Source organism: Triticum urartu, chromosome 3 (genome assembly GCF_003073215.2).
Source record: "Triticum urartu cultivar G1812 chromosome 3, Tu2.1, whole genome shotgun sequence".
Lineage (NCBI taxonomy): Eukaryota > Viridiplantae > Streptophyta > Magnoliopsida > Poales > Poaceae > Triticum > Triticum urartu.
The window spans coordinates 725,003,728-725,024,169 of record NC_053024.1 but is presented as its reverse complement, the minus strand read 5'-3'; positions in this window follow the sequence as shown (position 1 = coordinate 725,024,169).

Sequence of the window (20,442 nt, the reverse complement as noted above, 5' to 3'; positions counted from 1 at the left end):
TCTTTATTCATGCTATAATTGTATTATCCGGAAATCGTAATACATGTGTGAATAACAGACACCAACATGTCCCTAGTAAGCCTCTAGTTGACTAGCTCGTTGATCAACAGATAGTCATAGTTTCCTGACTATGGACATTGGATGTCATTGATAACGAGATCACATCATTAGGAGAATGATGTGATGGACAAGACCCAATCCTAAACATAGCATAAGATCGTATAGTTCGTTTGCTAGAGTTTTCCAATGTCAAGTATCTTTTCCTTTGACCATGAGATCGTGTAGCTCCCGAATACCGTAGGAGTGCTTTGGGTGTACCAAACGTCACAACGTAACTGGGTGACTATAAAGGTGCACTACAGGTATCTCCGAAAGTGTCTGTTGGGTTAACACGGATCGAGACTGGGATTTGTCACTCCGTATAACGGAGAGGTATCACCGGGCCCACTCGGTAATGCATCATCATTATGAGCTCAAAGTGACCAAGTGTCTGGTCACGGGATCATGCATTACGGTACGAGTAAAGTGACTTGCCGATAACGAGATTGAACGGGGTATTGGGATACCGACGATCGAATCTCGGGCAGGTAACATACCGATTGACAAAGGGAATTGTATACGGGGTTGCTTGAATCCTCGACATCGTGGTTCATCCGATGAGATCATCGAGGAGCATGTGGGAGCCAACATGGGTATCCAGATCCCGCTGTTGGTTATTGACCAGAGAGCGATCTCGGTCATGTCTACATGTCTCCCGAACCCGTAGGGTCTACACACTTCAGGTTCGGTGACGCTAGGGTTGTAGGGATATGTATATGCAGTAACCCGAATGTTGTTCGGAGTCCCGGATGAGATCCCGGACGTCACAGGAGTTCCGGAATGGTCCGGAGGTAAAGATTTACATATGGGAAGTCCTGTTTCAGGCATCGGGACAAGTTTCGGGGTTATCGGTATTGTACCGGGACCACCGGAAGGGTCCCGGGGGTCCACCAGGTGGGGCCACCTGTCCCGGGGGGCCACATGGGCTGTAGGGGGTGCGCCTTGGCCTACATGGGCCAAGGGAATCAGCCCCAAGAGGGCCCATGCGCCTAGGGTTACAAGGGGAAAGAGTCCTAGGAGGGGAAGGCACCTCCTAGGTGCCTTGGGGGGGAGGGAAACCCCCTTGGCCGCCGCCCCACCCTAGGAGATTGGATCTCCTAGGGCCGGCGCCCCCCCCTTGGCCCTCCTATATATAGTGGGGGAAGGAGGGCTTTCATCCCACGCCTTTGGTTGCCTCCTCCTCCCTCTCCAACACCTCCTCCTCCTCCATAGCGCTTGGCGAAGCCCTGACGGAGTACTGCAGCTCCATCATCACCACGCCGTCGTGCTGCTGCTGGTGCCATCTCCCTCAACCTCTCCTCTGCCCTTGCTGGATCAAGAAGGAGGAGACGTGGCTGTTCCGTACGTGTGTTGAACGCGGAGGTGCCGTCCGTTCGGTGCTAGGATCTTCGGTGATTCGAATCACGTCGAGTACGACTCCCTCGTCCACGTTCTTTGAACGCTTCCGCTCGCCATCTACAAGGTACATAGATGCATCTAATCACTCGTTTCTAGATGAACTCCTAGATGGATCTTGGTGAAACCGTAGGAAATTTTTTGTTTTCTGCTACGTTCCCCAACAGTACACAGCATTGCATACATGATAGAGCCTATGGCTGAAGCATAGGGAACATCTTTCATTTTCTCTCTATCTTCTGCAGTGGTCGGGCATTGAGCCTGACTCAACTTCACACCTTGTAACATAGGCAAGAACCCTTTCTTTGCTTGATCCATTTTGAACTTCTTCAAAATCTTGTCAAGGTATGTGCTTTGTGAAAGTCCAATTAAGCGTCTTGATCTATCTCTGTAGATTTTTATGCCTAATATAGAAGCAGCTTCACCGAGGTCTTTCATTGAAAAAACTCTTATTCAAGTATCCCTTTATGCTATCCAGAAATTCTATATCATTTCCAATCAGTAATATGTCATCCACATATAATATCAGAAATGCTACGGAGCTCCCACTCACTTTCTTGTAAATACAGGCTTCTCCGAAAGTCTGTATAAAACCAAATGCTTTGATCACACTATCAAAGCGTTTATTCCAACTCCGAGAGGCTTGCACCAGTCCATAAATGGATCGCTGGAGTTTGCACACTTTGTTAGCTCCCTTTGGATCGACAAAACCTTCCGGTTGCATCATATACAACTCTTCTTCCAGAAATCCATTCAGGAATGTAGTTTTGACATCCATCTGCCAAATTTCATAATCATAAAATGCGGCTATTGCTAACATGATTCGGACAGACTTAAGCATCGCTACGGGTGAGAAGGTCTCATCATAGTCAACCCCTTGAACTTGTTGAAAACCTTTTGCAACAAGTCGAGCTTTGTAGACAGTAACATTACCATCAACGTCAGTTTTCTTCTTGAAGATCCATTTATTCTCAATTGCTTGCCGATCATCGGGCAAGTCAACCAAAGTCCATACTTTGTTCTCATACATGGATCCCATCTCAGATTTCATGGCTTAAAGCCACTTTGCGGAATCTGGGCTCACCATCGCTTCTTCATAGTTTGTAAGTTCATCATGATCTAGTAGCATGACTTCCAGAACAGGATTACCGTACCACACTGGTGCGGATCTCGCTCTGGTCGATCTACGAGGTTCAGTAGTATCTTGACCTGAAGTTTCATGATCAACATCATTAGCTTCCTCACTAATTGGTATAGATGTCGCAGAAACAGTTTTCTGTGATGTACTATTTTCCAATAAGGGAGCAGGTACAGTTACCTCGTCAAGTTCTACTTTCCTCCCACTCACTTCTTTCGAGAGAAACTCCTTCTCTAGAAAGGATCCATTTTTAGCAACGAATGTCTTGCCTTCGGATCTGTGATAGAAGGTGTACCCAACGGTCTCCTTTGGGTATCCTATGAAGACACATTTCTCCAATTTGGGTTCGAGCTTATCAGGCTGAAGCTTTTTCACATAAGCATCGCAGCCCCAAACTTTAAGAAACGACAACTTTGGTTTCTTGCCAAACCATAGTTCATAAGGCGTCGTCTCAACGGATTTTGATGGTGCCCTATTTAACGTGAATGCGGCCGTCTCTAAAGCATAATCCCCAAAACGATAGCGGTAAATCAGTAAGAGACATCATAGATCGCACCATATCTAGTAAAGTACGATTACGACGTTCGGACACACCATTACGCTGTGGTGTTCCGGGTGGCGTGAGTTGCGAAACTATTCCACAAATTTTCAAATGTACACCAAACTCGTAACTCAAATATTCTCCTCCACGATCAGATCGTAGGAACTTTATTTTCTTGTTACGATGATTTTCCACTTCACTCTGAAATTCTTTGAACTTTTCAAATGTTTCAGACTTATGTTTCATTAAGTAGATATATCCATATCTGCTTAAGTCATCTGTGAAGGTGAGAAAATAACGATATCCGCCACGAGCCTCAATATTCATCGGACCACATACATCGGTATGTATGATTTCCAACAAATCTGTTGCTCTCTCCATTGAACCGGAGAACGGTATTTTAGTCATCTTGCCCATGAGGCATGGTTCGCAAGTACCAAGTGATTCATAATCAAGTGGTTCCAAAAGTCCATCAGTATGGAGTTTCTTCATGCGCTTTACACCGATATGACCTAAACGACAGTGCCACAAATAAGTTGCTCTTTCATTATCAACTCTGCATCTTTTGGATTCAATATTATGAATATGTGTATCACTACTGTCGAGATTCATCAAAAATAGACCACTCTTCAAAGGTGCATGACTATAAAAGATATTACTCATATAAATAGAACAACCATTATTCTCTGATTTAAATGAATAACCGTCTCGCATCAAACAAGATCCATATATAATGTTCATGCTCAACGCTGGCACCAAATAACAATTATTTAGGTTTAATATTAATCCCAAAGGTAGATGTAGAGGTAGCGTGCCGACCGCGATCACATCGACTTTGGAACCGTTTCCCACGCGCATTGTCACCTCGTCCTTTGCTAGTGTCCGCTTATTCCGTAGTCCCTGTTTCGAGTTGCAAATATTAGCAACAAAACCAGTATCAAATACCCAGGTGCTACTGTGAGCTCTAGTAAGGTACACATCAATAACATGTATATCACATATACCTTTGTTCACCTTGCCATCCTTCTTATCCGCCAAATACTTGGGGCAGTTCCGCTTCCAGTGACCAGTCTGCTTGCAGTAGAAGCACTCAGTTTCAGGCTTAGGTCCAGACTTGGGTTTCTTCTCCTGAGCAGCAACTTGCTTGCCGTTCTTCTTGAAGTTCCCCTTCTTCTTCCCTTTGCCCTTTTTCTTGAAACTAGTGGTCTTGTTAACCATCAACACTTGATGCTCCTTCTTGATTTCTATCCGCAGCTTTCAGCATCGCGAAGAGCTCAGGAATAGTCTTGTTCATCCCTTGCATATTATAGTTCATCACGAAGCTCTTGTAGCTTGGTGGCAGTGATTGGAGAATTCTGTCAATGACGCAATCATCTGGAAGATTAACTCCCATCTGAATCAAGTGATTATTATACCCAGACATTTTGAGTATATGCTGACTGACAGAACTGTTCTCCTCCATCTTGCAGCTATAGAACTTATTGGAGACTTCATATCTCTTAATCCGGGCATTTGCTTGAAATATTAACTTCAACTCCTGGAACATCTCATATCCTCCATGACGTTCAAAACGTCGTTGAAGTCCCGATTCTAAGCCGTAAAGCATGGCACACTGAACTATCGAGTAGTCATCAGCTTTGCTCTGCCAGACGTTCATAACATCTGGTGTTGCTCCAGCAGCAGGCCTGGCACCCAGTGGTGCTTCCAGGACGTAATTCTTCTGAGCAACAATGAGGATAATCCTCAAATTATGGACCCAGTCCGTGTAATTGCTACCATCATCTTTCAACTTTGCTTTCTCAAGGAACGCATTAAAATTCAACGGAACAACAGCACGAGCCATCTATCTACAATCAACATAAACAAGCAAGATACTATCAGGTACTAAGTTCATGATAAGTTTAAGTTCAATTAATCAAGAACTCCCACTTAGATAGACATCCCTCTAATCCTCTAAGTGATCACGTGATCCAAATCAACTAAACCATAACCGATCATCACGTGAGATGGAGTAGTTTTCAATGGTGAACATCGTTATGTTGATCATATCTACTATATGATTCACGTTCGACCTTTCGGTCTCCGTGTTCCGAGGCCATATCTGCATATGCTAGGCTCGTCAAGTTTAACCTGAGTATTCTGCGTGTGCAAAACTGGCTTGCACCCGTTGTAGATGGACGTAGAGCTTATCACACCCGATCATCACGTGGTGTCTGGGCACGACGAACTTTGGCCACGGTGCATACTCAGGGAGAACACTTCTTGATAATTTAGTGAGAGATCATCTTATAATGCTACCGTCAATCAAAGCAAGATAAGATGCATAAAAGGATAAACATCACATGCAATCAATATAAGTGATATGATATGGCCATCATCATCTTGTGCTTGTGATCTCCATCTTCGAAGCACCGTCATGATCACCATCGTCACCGGCGCGACACCTTGATCTCCATCGCAGCATCGTTGTCGTCTCGCCAATCTTATGCTTCCACGACTATCACTACCGCTTAGTAATAAAGTAAAGCATTACATCGCGATTTCATTGCATATAATAAAGCGACAACCATATGGCTCCTGCCAGTTGCCGATAACTCGGTTACAAAACATGATCATCTCATACAATAAAATTCAGCATCATGTCTTGACCATATCACATCACAACATGCCCTGCAAAAACAAGTTAGACGTCCTCTACTTTGTTGTTGCAAGATTTACGTGGCTGCTACGAGCTTAAGTAAGAACCAATCTCACCTACGCATCAAAACCACAACGATAGTTTGTCAAATAGACTCCGTTTTAACCTTCGCAAGGACCGGGCGTAGCCACACTCGGTTCAGCTAAAGTTGGAGAGACATTCGCCCGCAAGCCACCTGTGTGCAAAGCACGTCGGGGGAACCGGTCTCGCGTAAGCGTACGCGTAATGTTGGTCCGGGTCGTCTCGTCCAACAATACCGCCGAACCAAAGTATGACATGCTGGTAGGCAGTATGACTTATATCGCCCACAACTCACTTGTGTTCTACTCGTGCATATAACATCAACATAAATAACCTAGGCTCGGATGCCACTGTTGGGTTTCGTAGTAATTTCAAAAAATTTCCTACGCACACGCAAGATCATGTGATGCATAGCAACAAGAGGGGAGAGCGTTGTCTACGTACCCACGTAGACCGACTGCGGAAGCGTTGACGCAACGTAGAGGAAGTAGTCGTACGTCTTCTCGATCCAACCGATCAAGCACCGAAACTACGGCACCTCCGAGTTCGAGCACACGTTCAGCTCGATGACAATCCCCGGACTCCGATCCAGCAAAGTGTCGGGGAAGAGTTCCGTCAGCACGATGGCGTGGTGACGATCTTGATGTACTACAGCAGCAGGGCTTCGCCTAAACTCCGCTACAGTATTATCGAGGATTATGGTGGCTGGGGGCACCGCACACGGCTAAGGAATAGACCACGTGGATCAACTTGTGTGTTCTAGGGTGCCTCTACCTCAGTATATAAAGGACCAAAGGGGGGGAGGCTGGCCGGCCACAAGGGGCACGCCAGGAGAGTCCTACTCCCTTCGGGAGTAGGATTCCCCCCGCAATCCTAGTTGGAATAGGATAGCAAGGCGGGGTGCGGCCGGCCACCCCTCCTTTTTCCTAGTTGGATTAGGACTTAGGGGGAAGGAGTGGAGGAGAAGGAAGGAAGGGGGAGCGCCGCCCCTATCTCCTTGTCCTATTCGGACTAAGGGGGAGGGGCATGCGGCCAGCCCTTGCCTCCTCTCCTCTCTTCCACCTAGGCCCACTAAGGCCCATTTGATTCCCGGGGGGTTCTGGTAACCTCCCGGTACTCCGGTAAAATCCTAATTTCACCCGGAACACTTCCGATATCAAACATAGGCTTCCAATATATCATATCATGTCTCGACCATTTCGAGACTCCTCGTCATGTCCGTGATCACATCCGGGACTCCGAACAACCTTCGGTACATCAAAACATATAAACTCATAATATAACTGTCATCGTAACGTTAAGCGTGCGGACCCTACGGGTTCGAGAACTATGTAGACATGACCGAGACACGTCTCCGGTCAATAACCAATAGCGGAACCTGGATGCTCATATTGGCTCCTACATATTCTACGAAGATCTTTATCGGTCAGACCGCATAACAACATACGTTGTTCCCTTTGTCATCGGTATGTTACTTGCCCGAGATTCGATCGTCGGTATCTCAATACCTAGTTCAATTTCGTTACCGGCAAGTCTATTTACTCGTTCCGTAATACATCATCCCGCAACTAACTCATTAGTTGCAATGCTTGCAAGGCTTGAGTGATGTGCATTACCGAGAGGGCCCAGAGATACCTCTCCGACAATCGGAGTGACAAATCCTAATCTCGAAATACGCCAACCCAACATGTACCTTTGGAGACACCTGTAGAGCTCCTTTATAATCACCCAGTTACGTTTTTGGTAGCACACAAAGTGTTCCTCTGGTAAACAGGAGTTGCATAATCTCATAGTCATAGGAACATGTATAAGTCACGAAGAAAGCAATAGCAACATACTAAACGATCGTGTGCTAAGCTAATGGAATGGGTCATGTCAATCACATCATTCTCCTAATGATGTGATCCCATTAATCAAATGACAACACATGTCTATGGTTAGGAAACATAACCATCCTTTGATCAACGAGCTAGTCAAGTAGAGGCATACTAGTGACACTTGTTTGTCTATGTATTCACACATGTATTATGTTTCCGGTTAATACAATTCTAGCATGAATAATAAACATTTATCATGATATAAGGAAATAAATAATAACTTTATTATTGCCTCTAGGGCATATTTCCTTCACAGGTGGCATCGAATAGAGAAACACTTAGCATTTTTCAAGGTCTTCTGTCCAGGAGGCGGCGGGCGTTTTTCTAGGTCTTCCGGCCAGGTGGTGGCGGGCGACGACGGGCGCAGGGGCGGGGCATGGGCCGGCAGCGAGCAACCGGCAGGGGCGGGGGCGGTGACCGGCGGTGTGTTGCCGGGGCCGCTCGCCTCGACCATAACAGGAACGACGATCTCGCAGCTCGCCTCTCCCATGACATGAACGGCGACCTCGCCGCTTGCCTCGCCCACGCATGGGGGACTCGCCGCCGCCGAGCATGGGGGAGTCATCGGCGCCGCAAGCAGACCTCGTCCACTATGCACCCCTCTCCTTCCCCCTCTCCTCTCCCCCACGCCTCAGATTTTCCTGTGTTGCGCCTGCTCATGAACACTAGCCTGTGTTGCGCCTGCTGCTGAGGGGCAGCGGAGAAAGAGAGAGGTAATTTGAGTTTTATTATCTTACTAGCTGAGGGGCAGGGGATGAACACACCTCCCAGTATGCACCCCTCTCCTCTCATGCTGATCTTGTTACAACACTAGCTGAGGGGCAGGGGAGAACTTTGTTTGATCCTAGGAAATGTTTGTGTGGAGAACTGATAGGACTTAATTTGTCTGATATGATCATAGGTATGTAGAGAACTTTGGACTGTCTAGAACTTTGAACTTTGCTCCTAAACTGAATTTGTCTGATCTAAATTTTTGAGCAATGGGCAATGTAACTAGTTTTGTGGATGTCATAATGTGTGTGTGTGTATGGTTGTATGAATAATCAATCTGCACCTCTGAAGTTCCAGCCTAAGGTTTATGTAGATTTGATGTAAACTTGGAAAATATGAAGGGAGTTGATGTAGATTTGATGTTACACCTCTGAAATTTCAGCCTCAAATCTGTTAAAGAACATCAGTATTGATGTAGAGTTGATGGAAACTAGGAAAAATCTCATTGATGTAGATTTTATGCAATCTTGGAAATGTCATTCATGTAAATTTACAGTGCTGTTATTGTTGGTGGTTTGACCACAATAGTTCTTTGTGGCAGCATATGTTGTTATTGTTGGTGGTTTAACCACAGTAGTTCTTTGTAAACCACCTTTGTTTTTTTGTGAACCAGCAGGTTTTTGTTAGCTTTTCTTTTCTCCCATGTGAAATGTATAATTCCTATGAACTGCTTTTTATTGCTCCCATGTGAAATCACTAAACCATGTGAACTGGACTAAAGTAGTGAGAAATTAGAAATAGCTGAATGTTGTGCTTAGGCAGTTAGCATATAAAGTTGGGTGCCATTACTTCCATCCATTTTCATTAATTAATTTGATGCACTTAGATTGATTTGCTAAGTTGCAACAATTTGTTGTCTTTGGCAGATGGACAGAAGCTGGATTAGAAAAGGAGTTAGAAAGTTTTCGAAAGAACATATGAAAGGAGTTGATGATTTCATGGCATTTGTTCGGGCAAATTTTGCCAACGATGCTCACATTCTTTGCCCATGTGTGAATGCCTCAACCGTCCAAGAATGGCTCAAGGAAGAGTGGAAGATCATCTGCTTCTTAATGGGATGTCCAGCACATATGATAGATGGATATATCATGGAGAACCTTTAGACAGACAACCTCAACATTTTGAAGCTGATACAGAGGCCCCTCATATGATGGGTGGTGGTGATGCTGGCATTGATTTCATGGAAAAGGTTTTGCGAGATAATGCTGGTTTGGAGGAAGAGGATGGGCATGAAGATGATAGGATTCCTGACCTATTGAAGGATTTGTATGATGCTGAAGATCATGCTGATGGACAGAAGTCATTGTTTGCTGAGGTGTTAGAGGAGGCGAAGCGCGCAGCTCATGAAGGGGGTAAATTTTCAAGATTTACCTTCACCGTGAAGTTACTCCACATCAAGTCTTTCTACCGATTAGCAATGCCGCATTCAACGCAATACTCCGTCTTTTGAGCTTGCAATTCCCTGATAGTTGTGTTCCCAGATCTTATGATGAAGCATTGAGCATAATCCGCAGGCTGGGGTTAGGTTATGTGTCAATACATGTGTGCCCAAATAACTGTGTCTTGTTTCGGAAGGATTTAGCAAAGCATGACAACTGTCCAAAATGCAATGCTCTAGGTGGAAAGATGCTGATGGGAAGAAGTCAATACCGGAGAAGGTACTGAGGCACTTTCCCTTGATACCAAGGCTGCAGCGGATGTTCATCTCGAAGAAATCATCGCGTGAGGTACAGTGGCACAAGCTGAAGCGGCAACCTGTGGACAATGAGCTGAGCCATCCAGCGGACGGAGAGGCATGGAAAGAGTTTGACCGTATACATTTAGATTTTGCTGCAGATCCAAGGAACATAAAACTTGGCATTGCCACAGATGGGTTTAATCCGTTTGGGAACATGAGCACGTCTTATAGCATGTGGCCAATTTTTGTGGTGCCGTACTACCTGCCACCATGGGCATGCATGGATCAGTCCAACTTCATGATGTCATTGCTTATCCCGGGTCCAGAGTCTCCAGGAAAGGATTTTGATGTCTTTATGGAGCCCCTCGTAGAAGAACTGCTCCAGCTCTAGACTGGTGTACCTACATACGATGCCTTGAGTCCGGAAGAAAAGTTCAATCTATGTGCTGCAATCATATGGTCCATCCATGATTTCCCGGCTCTGCACACTCTATCTGGGAGGATCACAACGGGTTATCAGGCTTGTGTCCATTGTGACAAAGACCCTTGCTCAAAGAGAATAAGGAGCAAGATCTGCTATATTGGGCACCACCGCTTTCTTCTCCGAAACCATCGCTGGCGAAGAAGCAAAGATTTTAATGGTGAGAATGAAACCCATGACAAGCCAGCTGAATTCACTAAAGAAGAGCTAGAGGAGCAACTTGAAAAGGTGAAAGATGTGAGACCAGGAAAGCTGGCGAAGAAAAGAAAGCGTGAGGAAGGTCAATGTTGGGACCTGCCATACTGGGCTGATCTGAAATTAAGGCATAATCTCGATGTAATGCACATTGAGAAAAACATATGTGAGAATCTGCTAGGGACGTTTCTGAACATTGAAGGGAAGACAAAGGACATGGTTAGTTCTAGGCTTGATTTGGAGGACATGGGCATAAGAGAAGATTTGCATCTATAGCACAATGAAGATGAAGATTCATTTGAAATGCTACGAGCATGGTATACAATGAGTAAAGAACAAAAGCTTGCATTCTGTGAATTCCTAAGAGCGGTGAAATTTCCAGATGGTTATGCTGCTAACCTAGCAAAGTGTGTTACTTCTGATGGATTCAAGCTTTCAGTACTGAAAACCCATGATTGTCACATCCTCCTCCAAAGGATTTTACCGGCAGGCCTCCGAGGAATCATGGACAAGGATATATATGAAGCGGTTGCTGAGCTGGGAAATTTCTTTAGAGAACTGTGCTACAAAACACTCAAGTTAACTGTCCTGGAAAGACTTGAAAAAGAAATCCCAATTATTCTTTGCAAGCTCGAGAAGATTTTCCCTCCAGCTTTCTTCACCGTGATGGTCCATTTGGCGGTGCACTTACCAAAAGAGGCAATGCTTAGAGGCCCTGTGCAATACGGTTGGATGTACCCAATCGAAAGAAGGCTGCTTACTTGTAAGCGTTATGTGTGAAACACGGCAAGACCTGAAGGTTCTATTGCTGAAGCATATGTCGTTGACGAGTGCTTGACTTTTTGCTCTAGATACTTTGGTGATGTGGAAACAAGATGGAACCGGCTGGGCAGAAATAGAGAGCGGTCTGATTCGCAAAGTGGTGATGTCTCTGTTTTCAACCATGGCGTGAACTTCCTTGGAGCCTCACAATACTTGGAGGCTGGTGATGAGTATGACAAGATGGTTTGGTTTGTGCTCAGCAATTGCGCCGAGGTTCTACCATATATCGAGTACGTTATATCTTGTGCACTCATTATATATATTTTTTGCTTGGGTTGGCACCAGCCTAATGTTTTAATTCACATGTTTTGTTGGCATTGCAGGAAATGCAAGGAAGAGTTAAATCAGTAAGAAAGCAATATCCATGTTGATAAAAGGGTTGCCAAGGGGTTTGCTAAGTGGTTTAAGAATCATGTGAGATCTTTAGCCACATGTTTTATGTTTTCTGTGTTATTCACCAATTGTTAAATACCATTGTTTGCTAAATGGTTTATTTGTGCAGATTGGAAAGTTGCATGAGGAGAAGAAGGTCAGTGATGATCTATTTGCTTTGGCATGCTTACTGGATAAGCGAGTGAGAGTGTATTCAACATGCATTGCTGACGGTGTCCGGTACCACACCGTTGACCGCGAGGAAAAAAGGAAGACACATAATAGTGGAATCGTCACTGAGGGGTCACATGGTGGTGAGATCATTGACTTCTATGGTCAGTTGAGAAGCATTGTAGAGTTGCAGTACAACTCTAGTGGAGGCATCCATCACTCGGTTGTCTTATTTCGCTGTGACTGGTTTGAGCTTGGTAGCAAGAAGAGGAGAGACTCTTTTGTCAAATATGATGGCCACTTCAAAAGCATCAACACTGCAAGGTGCTGGTATAAGAGTGATCCCTTTATTCTGACAACACAAGCAATAATGGTGTTTTATCTGCCAGACACTCTTTTGCATGGAAAATGGCGAGTTGTGCAAAACTTTCAGCACAGACACTTGTGGAGTGTGACTGAAACTGAAGTGGAAAAGGGCCCTGGTGATGGTGGACTAACATACCAAGATGATGACTCTACGGAAGTTTCGTTGCAAGCTGATGATGACTCTATGGAAGTTCCAGTGCAAAGCAGAGTGCGAAGGGACCGGGAACGTGTGATCGTTGGTGCTGCAACAGTTGAAGGCATCAAGAAAAGAAGAAAGGTGGTAGCGGATGGGCATGAGAGCGAGGATGAGGAAAACAGGACTAATCATACTATACTGCAATATTGTAGTGATGATGAGGAAAACAGGAGTGGGCATAGAGTTCCTTGTTTTCGTATCGACGACGATGAGTAGCGAAGGTAAATTTGGTCTCCCTGGTGATCTAATGCTATTTTGTCTCCTTGGTACTTGTTGTTGATGTGATCTTGATGTAGTTTTTGTACTACAAATCTCTCCAGGTACCAAAATGCATGAGACTGTGTAGTGATGGAGAGGCAGATGATGGTTGAAGATACAATGCAAAATGATGTAGTTTTGGTGATGGAAGATACAATGCAAAATGAAGATGTTGTTTTGAATGAAGATGCAAAATGATGAACTGAAGATGTTGTTTTTAGAGTTGTTTTTCTTAGTTTTGGTGATCATGTAGTTTTGGTTGTGATGTAAAAGATTGCAAAATGATGATGTTTTTGGACTGAAGATGTTTTTTAAACTAAAGATGTTGTTTTTGGTGAACTGAAGATGTTGTTTCTGGTGAACTGAAGATGTTTTCAGAGCTGTTTTAACTAAATTTTTGGGCGCGCTCCATCAGACAGCCGTCTCATCCCACGCGTGGCTCCATTTCATTGTGACCAAAAAAATATGCGCGAGCGGGGACTCGAACCCACGACCGTGCGCTCGTTTCACTGTGTTTCTACCACTGGGCTAGGAAGAGGCTACTGGTCTTCCACTCTATGCCATCTCTTTTCAAATCATCAAACCAGTCAAGTATCAAACACAGACCTCGCTGACAAGTGGGCCACTGATACGTGTCCAACGTATCTATAATTTTTGATTGCTCCATGCTATATTATCTACTGTTTTGGACTATATTGGGCTTTATTTTCCACTTTTATATTATTTTTGGGACTAACCTATTAACCGGAGGCCCAGCCCAGAATTGCTGTTTTTTTGCCTATTTCAGTGTTTCGGATAAACAGAATATCAAACGGAGTCCAAACGGAATAAAATCTTCAGAAACGTGATTTTCTCACTGAACGTGATCCAGGAGACTTGGACCCTACTGCAAGGGATCAAAGAGGTGGTCACGAGGGTGGGGGGCGCCCCCCTAGGGCGCGCCCCCTGCCTCGTGGGCCCCTCGGTGCTCCACCGACGTACTCCTTCCTCCTATATATACACAAGTACCCCCAAATGATCAGAACAAGAGCCAAAAACCTAATTCCACCGCCGCAACTTTCTGTATCCACGAGATCCCATCTTGGGGCCTGTTTCGGAGCTCCGCCGGAAGAGGGCCGTCATCACGGAGGGCTTCTACATCATCCTAGCCCCTCCGATGAAGTGTGAGTAGTTTACCTCAGACCTTCGGGTCCATAGTTAGTAGCTAGATGGCTTATTCTCTCTCTTTGAATCTCAATACAAAGTTCTCCCCCTCTCTTGTGGAGATCTATTCGATGTAATCTTCTTTTTGCGGTGTGTTTGTTGAGACCGATGAATTGTGGGTTTATGATCAAGTCTATCTATGAATAATATTTGAATCTTCTCTGAATTCTTTTATGCATGATTGGTTATCTTTGCAAGTCTCTTCGAATTATCCGTTTGGTTTGGCCAACTAGATTGGTAGTTCTTGCCATGGGAGAAGTGCTTAGCTTTGGGTTCGATCTTGCGGTGTCCTTACCCAGTGACAGAAGGGGCAGCAAGGCACGTATTGTATCGTTGCCATCGAGGATAACAAGATGGGGTTTATTTCATATTGCATGAATTTATCTCTCTACATCATGTCATCTTGCTTAAGGTGTTACTCTGTTTTTAACTTAATACTCTAGATGCATGCTGGATAGCGGTCGATGAGTGGAGTAATAGTAGTAGATGCAGAATCGTTTTGATCTACTTGTCACAGACGTGATGCCTATATACATGATCATGCCTAGATATTCTCATAATTATGCTCAATTCTATCAATTGCTCAACAGTAATTTGTTCACCCACCGTAGAATACTTATGCTCTTGAGAGAAGCCACTAGTGAAACCTATGGCCCCTGGGTCTATTCTCATCATATCAATCTCCATCACTTTTATAGTGTTTTTCTATTTACTTTGCTTTTACTTTTTTACTTTGCATCTTTATATCAAAAATACCAAAAATATTCTATCTATCAGATCTCACTCTCGTAAGTGACCGTGAAGGGCTTGACAACCCCTAATCGCGTTGGTTGCGAGTAGCTATCGCTTTCTGCAGGTACGAGGGACTTGCGTGTGGGCTCCTACTATATTGATACCTTGGTTCTCAAAAACTGAGGGAAATACTTACGCTACTCTGCTGCACCACCCTTCCTCTTCGGGGAAAACCAACGCAAGCTCAAGATGTAGCAAGAAGGATTTCTGGCGCCGTTGCCGGGGAGTCTACGCAAAAAGTCAACATACCAAGTACCCATCACAATCCCTATCTCTCGCATTACATTATTTGCCATTTGCCTCTCGTTTTCCTCTCCCCCCAATTCACCCTTGCCGTTTTATTCGCCCTCTCTCTCTATCCTCCCTCTCTGTTTGCCTCTTTTTGCCCGTTTGCTTTTGTTTGCTCGTATGGTTGGAATAGTCATTTATTTATTACTAAACAGAGAACCTAAGATTTATGGATCCTCATCCGCTTGCTAATCTTTTTAAGAGATCCAGTTATGTTGAACCAATTGCTAGTGAGTTTTGTGCACTAGATTATCTTTATGAAGTTTTGCTTGAAATTCGTGAATCTGAAAATTGCGATGAAGTATGTTATGAAGTGATTCACGATAGATCTTTGAATAAAAAGCATGATTGAAATGATGTTATTATAAATTCTATTAATGACAATTGTGCTAATAATATGCAAAACCCTAATCTTGGGGATGCTAGTTTTGTTATGTACTCTACTTGTTGCAATGATCATGATTGGGGTGATTCTTCTTTTGATCTTGAAAATTTATTTAAACCCCATGATGAATATGAGATTGATTATAATGTTTGCAATAATATTGAAAGTGGGTTTGGAAGAATGTCAACTTTGGATCCCACATATTTAGAGAATGTTCAATCTTATGAAGTTTTTGATAAAAGTGCGTTTGGGAAGGTCATGACTTTAGTTAATGTTAATCCCACTATTTCGGAAAAGTGCCAACTTTGCATGCATGTGGATCATGTTGAGAATATTTTATGTGATAGATATATTGTTGAATTTGCTTATGATCCTACATGTAATTACTATGAGAGAGGAAAATATGGTTGTAGAACTTTTCATGTTACTAAATTACCTCTCGTTATGTTGAGATTGCTATTGTTTCTTTCCTCTTCCTTGCATATGCTAGTTTTTGCTTGCCTTGATAATTTGTTTGCCTATAAGATGCCTATGCATAGGAAGTATGTTAGACTTAGATGTGTTTGTCACATGCTTTATGATGCTCCTTTTGTGCTTCAATTCTTGTCTTTCATGTGAGCATCATTAAAATTATCAATGCCTAGCTATAAGGCTTTAAAGAAAAGCGCTTGTTGGGAGACATCCCAATATTTTTCCTTTCTGTTATTTAATAAATAAATTATTTAGCCTCTGTTTTTTTTGTGTTTTTTTGTGTTTAATTAGTGTTTGTGCCAAGTAGAACCGTTGGGAAGACTTGGGGAAAGTCTTGTTGAACTTGCTGTAAACAACAGAAACTTTAGCGCTCACGAGAACTGCTGTCATTTTTATTTGAAGAGTGCTATTTAGTTAATTCTTTTTGAAGATAATTAATAGATAAATTCCTCACGTCCAGCAATTTATTTTAGAATTTTTGGGGTTCCAGATCTTGCGCTAGCTACAGATTACTACAGACTGTTCTGTTTTTGACAGATTCTGTTTTTCGTGTGTTGTTTGCTTATTTTGATGAATCTATGGCTAGTAAAATAGTTTATAATCCATAGAGAAGTTGGAATACAGTAGGTTTAACACCAATATAAATAAAGAATGAGTTCATTACAGTACCTTGAAGTGGTCTTTTGTTTTCTTTCGCTAACGGAGCTCACGAGTTTTCTATTTTGAGTTTTGTGTTGTGAAGTTTTCAAGTTTTGGGTGAATTCTTTTGATGGATCATGGAACAAGGAGTGGAAAGAGCGTAAGCTTGGGGATTCCCATGGCACCCCCAAGATAATCCAAGGACACCAAAGAGTCAAAGCTTGGGGATGCCCCGGAAGGCATCCCCTCTTTCGTCCACTTCCATCGGTAATTTACTTCGAGCTATATTTTTATTCACCAACATGATATGTGTTTTGCTTGGAGCGTCTTGTATTATTTGTGTCTTTGTTTTTTAGTATTCCACAATCATCCTTGCTGTACACACCTTTTGAGAGAGCCATACATGTATTAAAATTTGATAGAATACTCTATGTGCTTCACTTATATCTTTTGAGCTAGATAATTTTGCATTATGTGCTTCACTTAGATCTTTTAGAGCACGGTGGTGGATTCATTTTAAAGAAATTATGTATCTCTCATGCTTCACTTAAATTAATTTGAGAGTCCCTTAATAGCATGGTAATTTGCCTAATAATAATATGCTTGGTATTCAAGATTTGTGAAACTTTCTTTTGAGTGTGTTGAATACTAAGAAAAGATTGAAGCATGATAATTGTTTTGAGATATGGAGGTGATAATATTAAAGTCATGCTAGTTGAGTAGTTGCGAATTTAAAGAATACTTGTGTTGAAGTTTGTGATCCCCGTAGCATGCACGTATGGTGAACCATTATGTGATGAAGTCGGAGCATGATTTATTTATTGATTGTCTTCCTTATGAGTGGCGGTCGGGGACGAGCGATCGTCTTTTCCTACCAATCTATCCCCTAGGAGCATGCGCGTAATACTTTGCTTTGATAACTTCTAAATTTTTGCAATAAGTATATGAGTTCTTTATGACTAATGTTGAGTCCATGGATTATACGCACTCCCACCCTTCCACCCTTGCTAGCCTCTCTAATACCGCGCAAATTTCGTCGGTACCATACACCTACCATATACCTTCCTCAAAACAGCCACCATACCTACCTATTATGGCATTTCCATAGCCATTCCGAGATATATTGCCATGCAACTTTCCACCATCTAGTTCATCATGACACATCCATCAGTGTCATATTGCTTAGCATGATCATGTAGTTGACATAGTATTTGTGGAAAAGCCACCGTTCATAATTTTTCATGCTTGTCACTTTTGATTCATTGCATATCCCGGTACACCGCCGGAGGCATCCATATAGAGTCATACTTTGTTTTAGTATCGAGTTGTAATCATTGAGTTGTAAATAAATAGAAGTGTGATGATCATCATTCAATAGAGCATTGTCCCAAAAAAAGGCCAAAGAAAAAAAAGAAGGCCCAAAAAATAAATAAATAAAAAGGGGCAATGCTACTATCCTTTTTCCACACTTGTGCTTCAAAGTAGCACCATGATATAGCAAGTCTCATATATTGTGCTTCAAAGTAGCACCATGTTCTTCATATAGAGAGTCTCATATGTTGTCACTTTCATATACTAGTGGGAATTTTACGTTATAGAACTTGGCTGGTATATTCCAATGATGGGCTACCTCAAATTTCCCTAGGTCTTCATGAGCAAGAAATTTGGATGCACACCCACTAGTTTCTTTTGTTGAGATTTCATACATTTATAGCTCTAGTGCATCCGTTGCATGGCAATCCCTACTCACTCACATTGATATCTATTGATGGGCATCTCCATAGCCCGTTGATACGCCTAGTCGATGTGAGACTATCTTCTCCTTTTTGTCTTCTCCACAACCACCATTCTATTCCACCTATAGTGTTATATCCATGGCTCACGCTCATGTATTGCGTGAAGATTGAAAAAGTTTTGAAAAAGTTAGAGTATGAAACAATTGCTTGGCTTGTCATCGGGGTTGTGCATGATTTAAATACTTTGTGTGGGGAAGATGGAGCATAGCCAGACTATATGATTTTGTAGGGATAACTTTCTTTGGCCATGTTATTTTGAGAAGACATAATTGCTTTGTTAGTATGCTTGAAGTATTATTATTTTCTATGTCAATATAAACTTTTGTCTTGAATCTTTCTAATCTAAATATTCATACCACAATTAAGAAGATTTGCATTGAAATTATGCCAAGTAGCACTCCGCATCAAAAATTCTCTTTTTATCATTTACCTACTCGAGGACGAGCAGGAATTAAGCTTGGGATGCCTGATACATCTCCAACGTATTTATAATTTTTGATTGCTCCATGCTATATTATCTACTGTTTTGGACTATATTGGGCTTTATTTTCCACTTTTATATTATTTTTGGGACTAACCTATTAACCGGAGGCCCAGCCCAGAATTGCTGTTTTTGCCTATTTTAGTGTTTCGGATAAACAGAATATCAAACGGAGTCCAAACAGAATAAAATCTTCGGAAACGTGATTTTCTCACCGAACGTGATCCAGGAGACTTGGACCCTACTGCAAGGGATCAAAGAGGTGGTCACGAGGGTGGGGGGCGCCCCCCCTAGGGCGCGCCCCTGCCTCGTGGGCCCCTCGGTTCTCCACCGACGTACTCCTTCCTCCTATATATACACACGTACCCCCAAACAATCAGAACATGAGCCAAAAACCTAATTCCACCGCCGCAACTTTCTATATCCACGAGATCCCATCTTGGGGCCTGTTCCGGAGCTCCGCCGGAAGAGGGCCGTCATCACGGAGGGCTTCTACATCATCCTAGCCCCTCCGATGAAGTGTGAGTAGTTTACCTCAGACCTTCGGGTCCATAGTTAGTAGCTAGATGGCTTCTTCTCTCTCTTTGAATCTCAATACAAAGTTCTCCCCCTCTCTTGTGGAGATCTATTCGATGTAATCTTCTTTTTGCGGTGTGTTTGTTGAGACCGATGAATTGTGGGTTTATGATCAAGTCTATCTATGAATAATATTTGAATCTTCTCTGAATTCTTTTATGCGTGATTGGTTATCTTTGCAAGTCTCTTCGAATTATCCGTTTGGTTTGGCCAACTAGATTGGTAGTTCTTGCCATGGGAGAAGTGCTTAGCTTTGGGTTCGATCTTGCGGTGTCCTTACCCAGTGACAGAAGGGGCAGCAATGCACGTATTGTATCGTTGCCATCGAGAAGATGGGGTTTATTTCATATTGCATGAATTTATCTCTCTACATCATGTCATCTTGCTTAAGGAGTTACTCTGTTTTTAACTTAATACTCTAGATGCATGCTGGATAGCGGTCGATGAGTGGAGTAATAGTAGTAGATGCAGAATTGTTTCGATCTACTTGTCACGGACGTGATGCCTATATACATGATCATGCCTAGATATTCTCATAATTATGCTCAATTCTATCAATTGCTCAACAGTAATTTGTTCACCCACCGTAGAATACTTATGCTCTTGAGAGAAGCCACTAGTGAAACCTATGGCCCCCGGGTCTATTCTCATCATATCAATCTCCATCACTTTTATATTGTTTTGCTATTTACTTTGCTTTTACTTTTTACTTTGCATCTTTATATGAAAAAT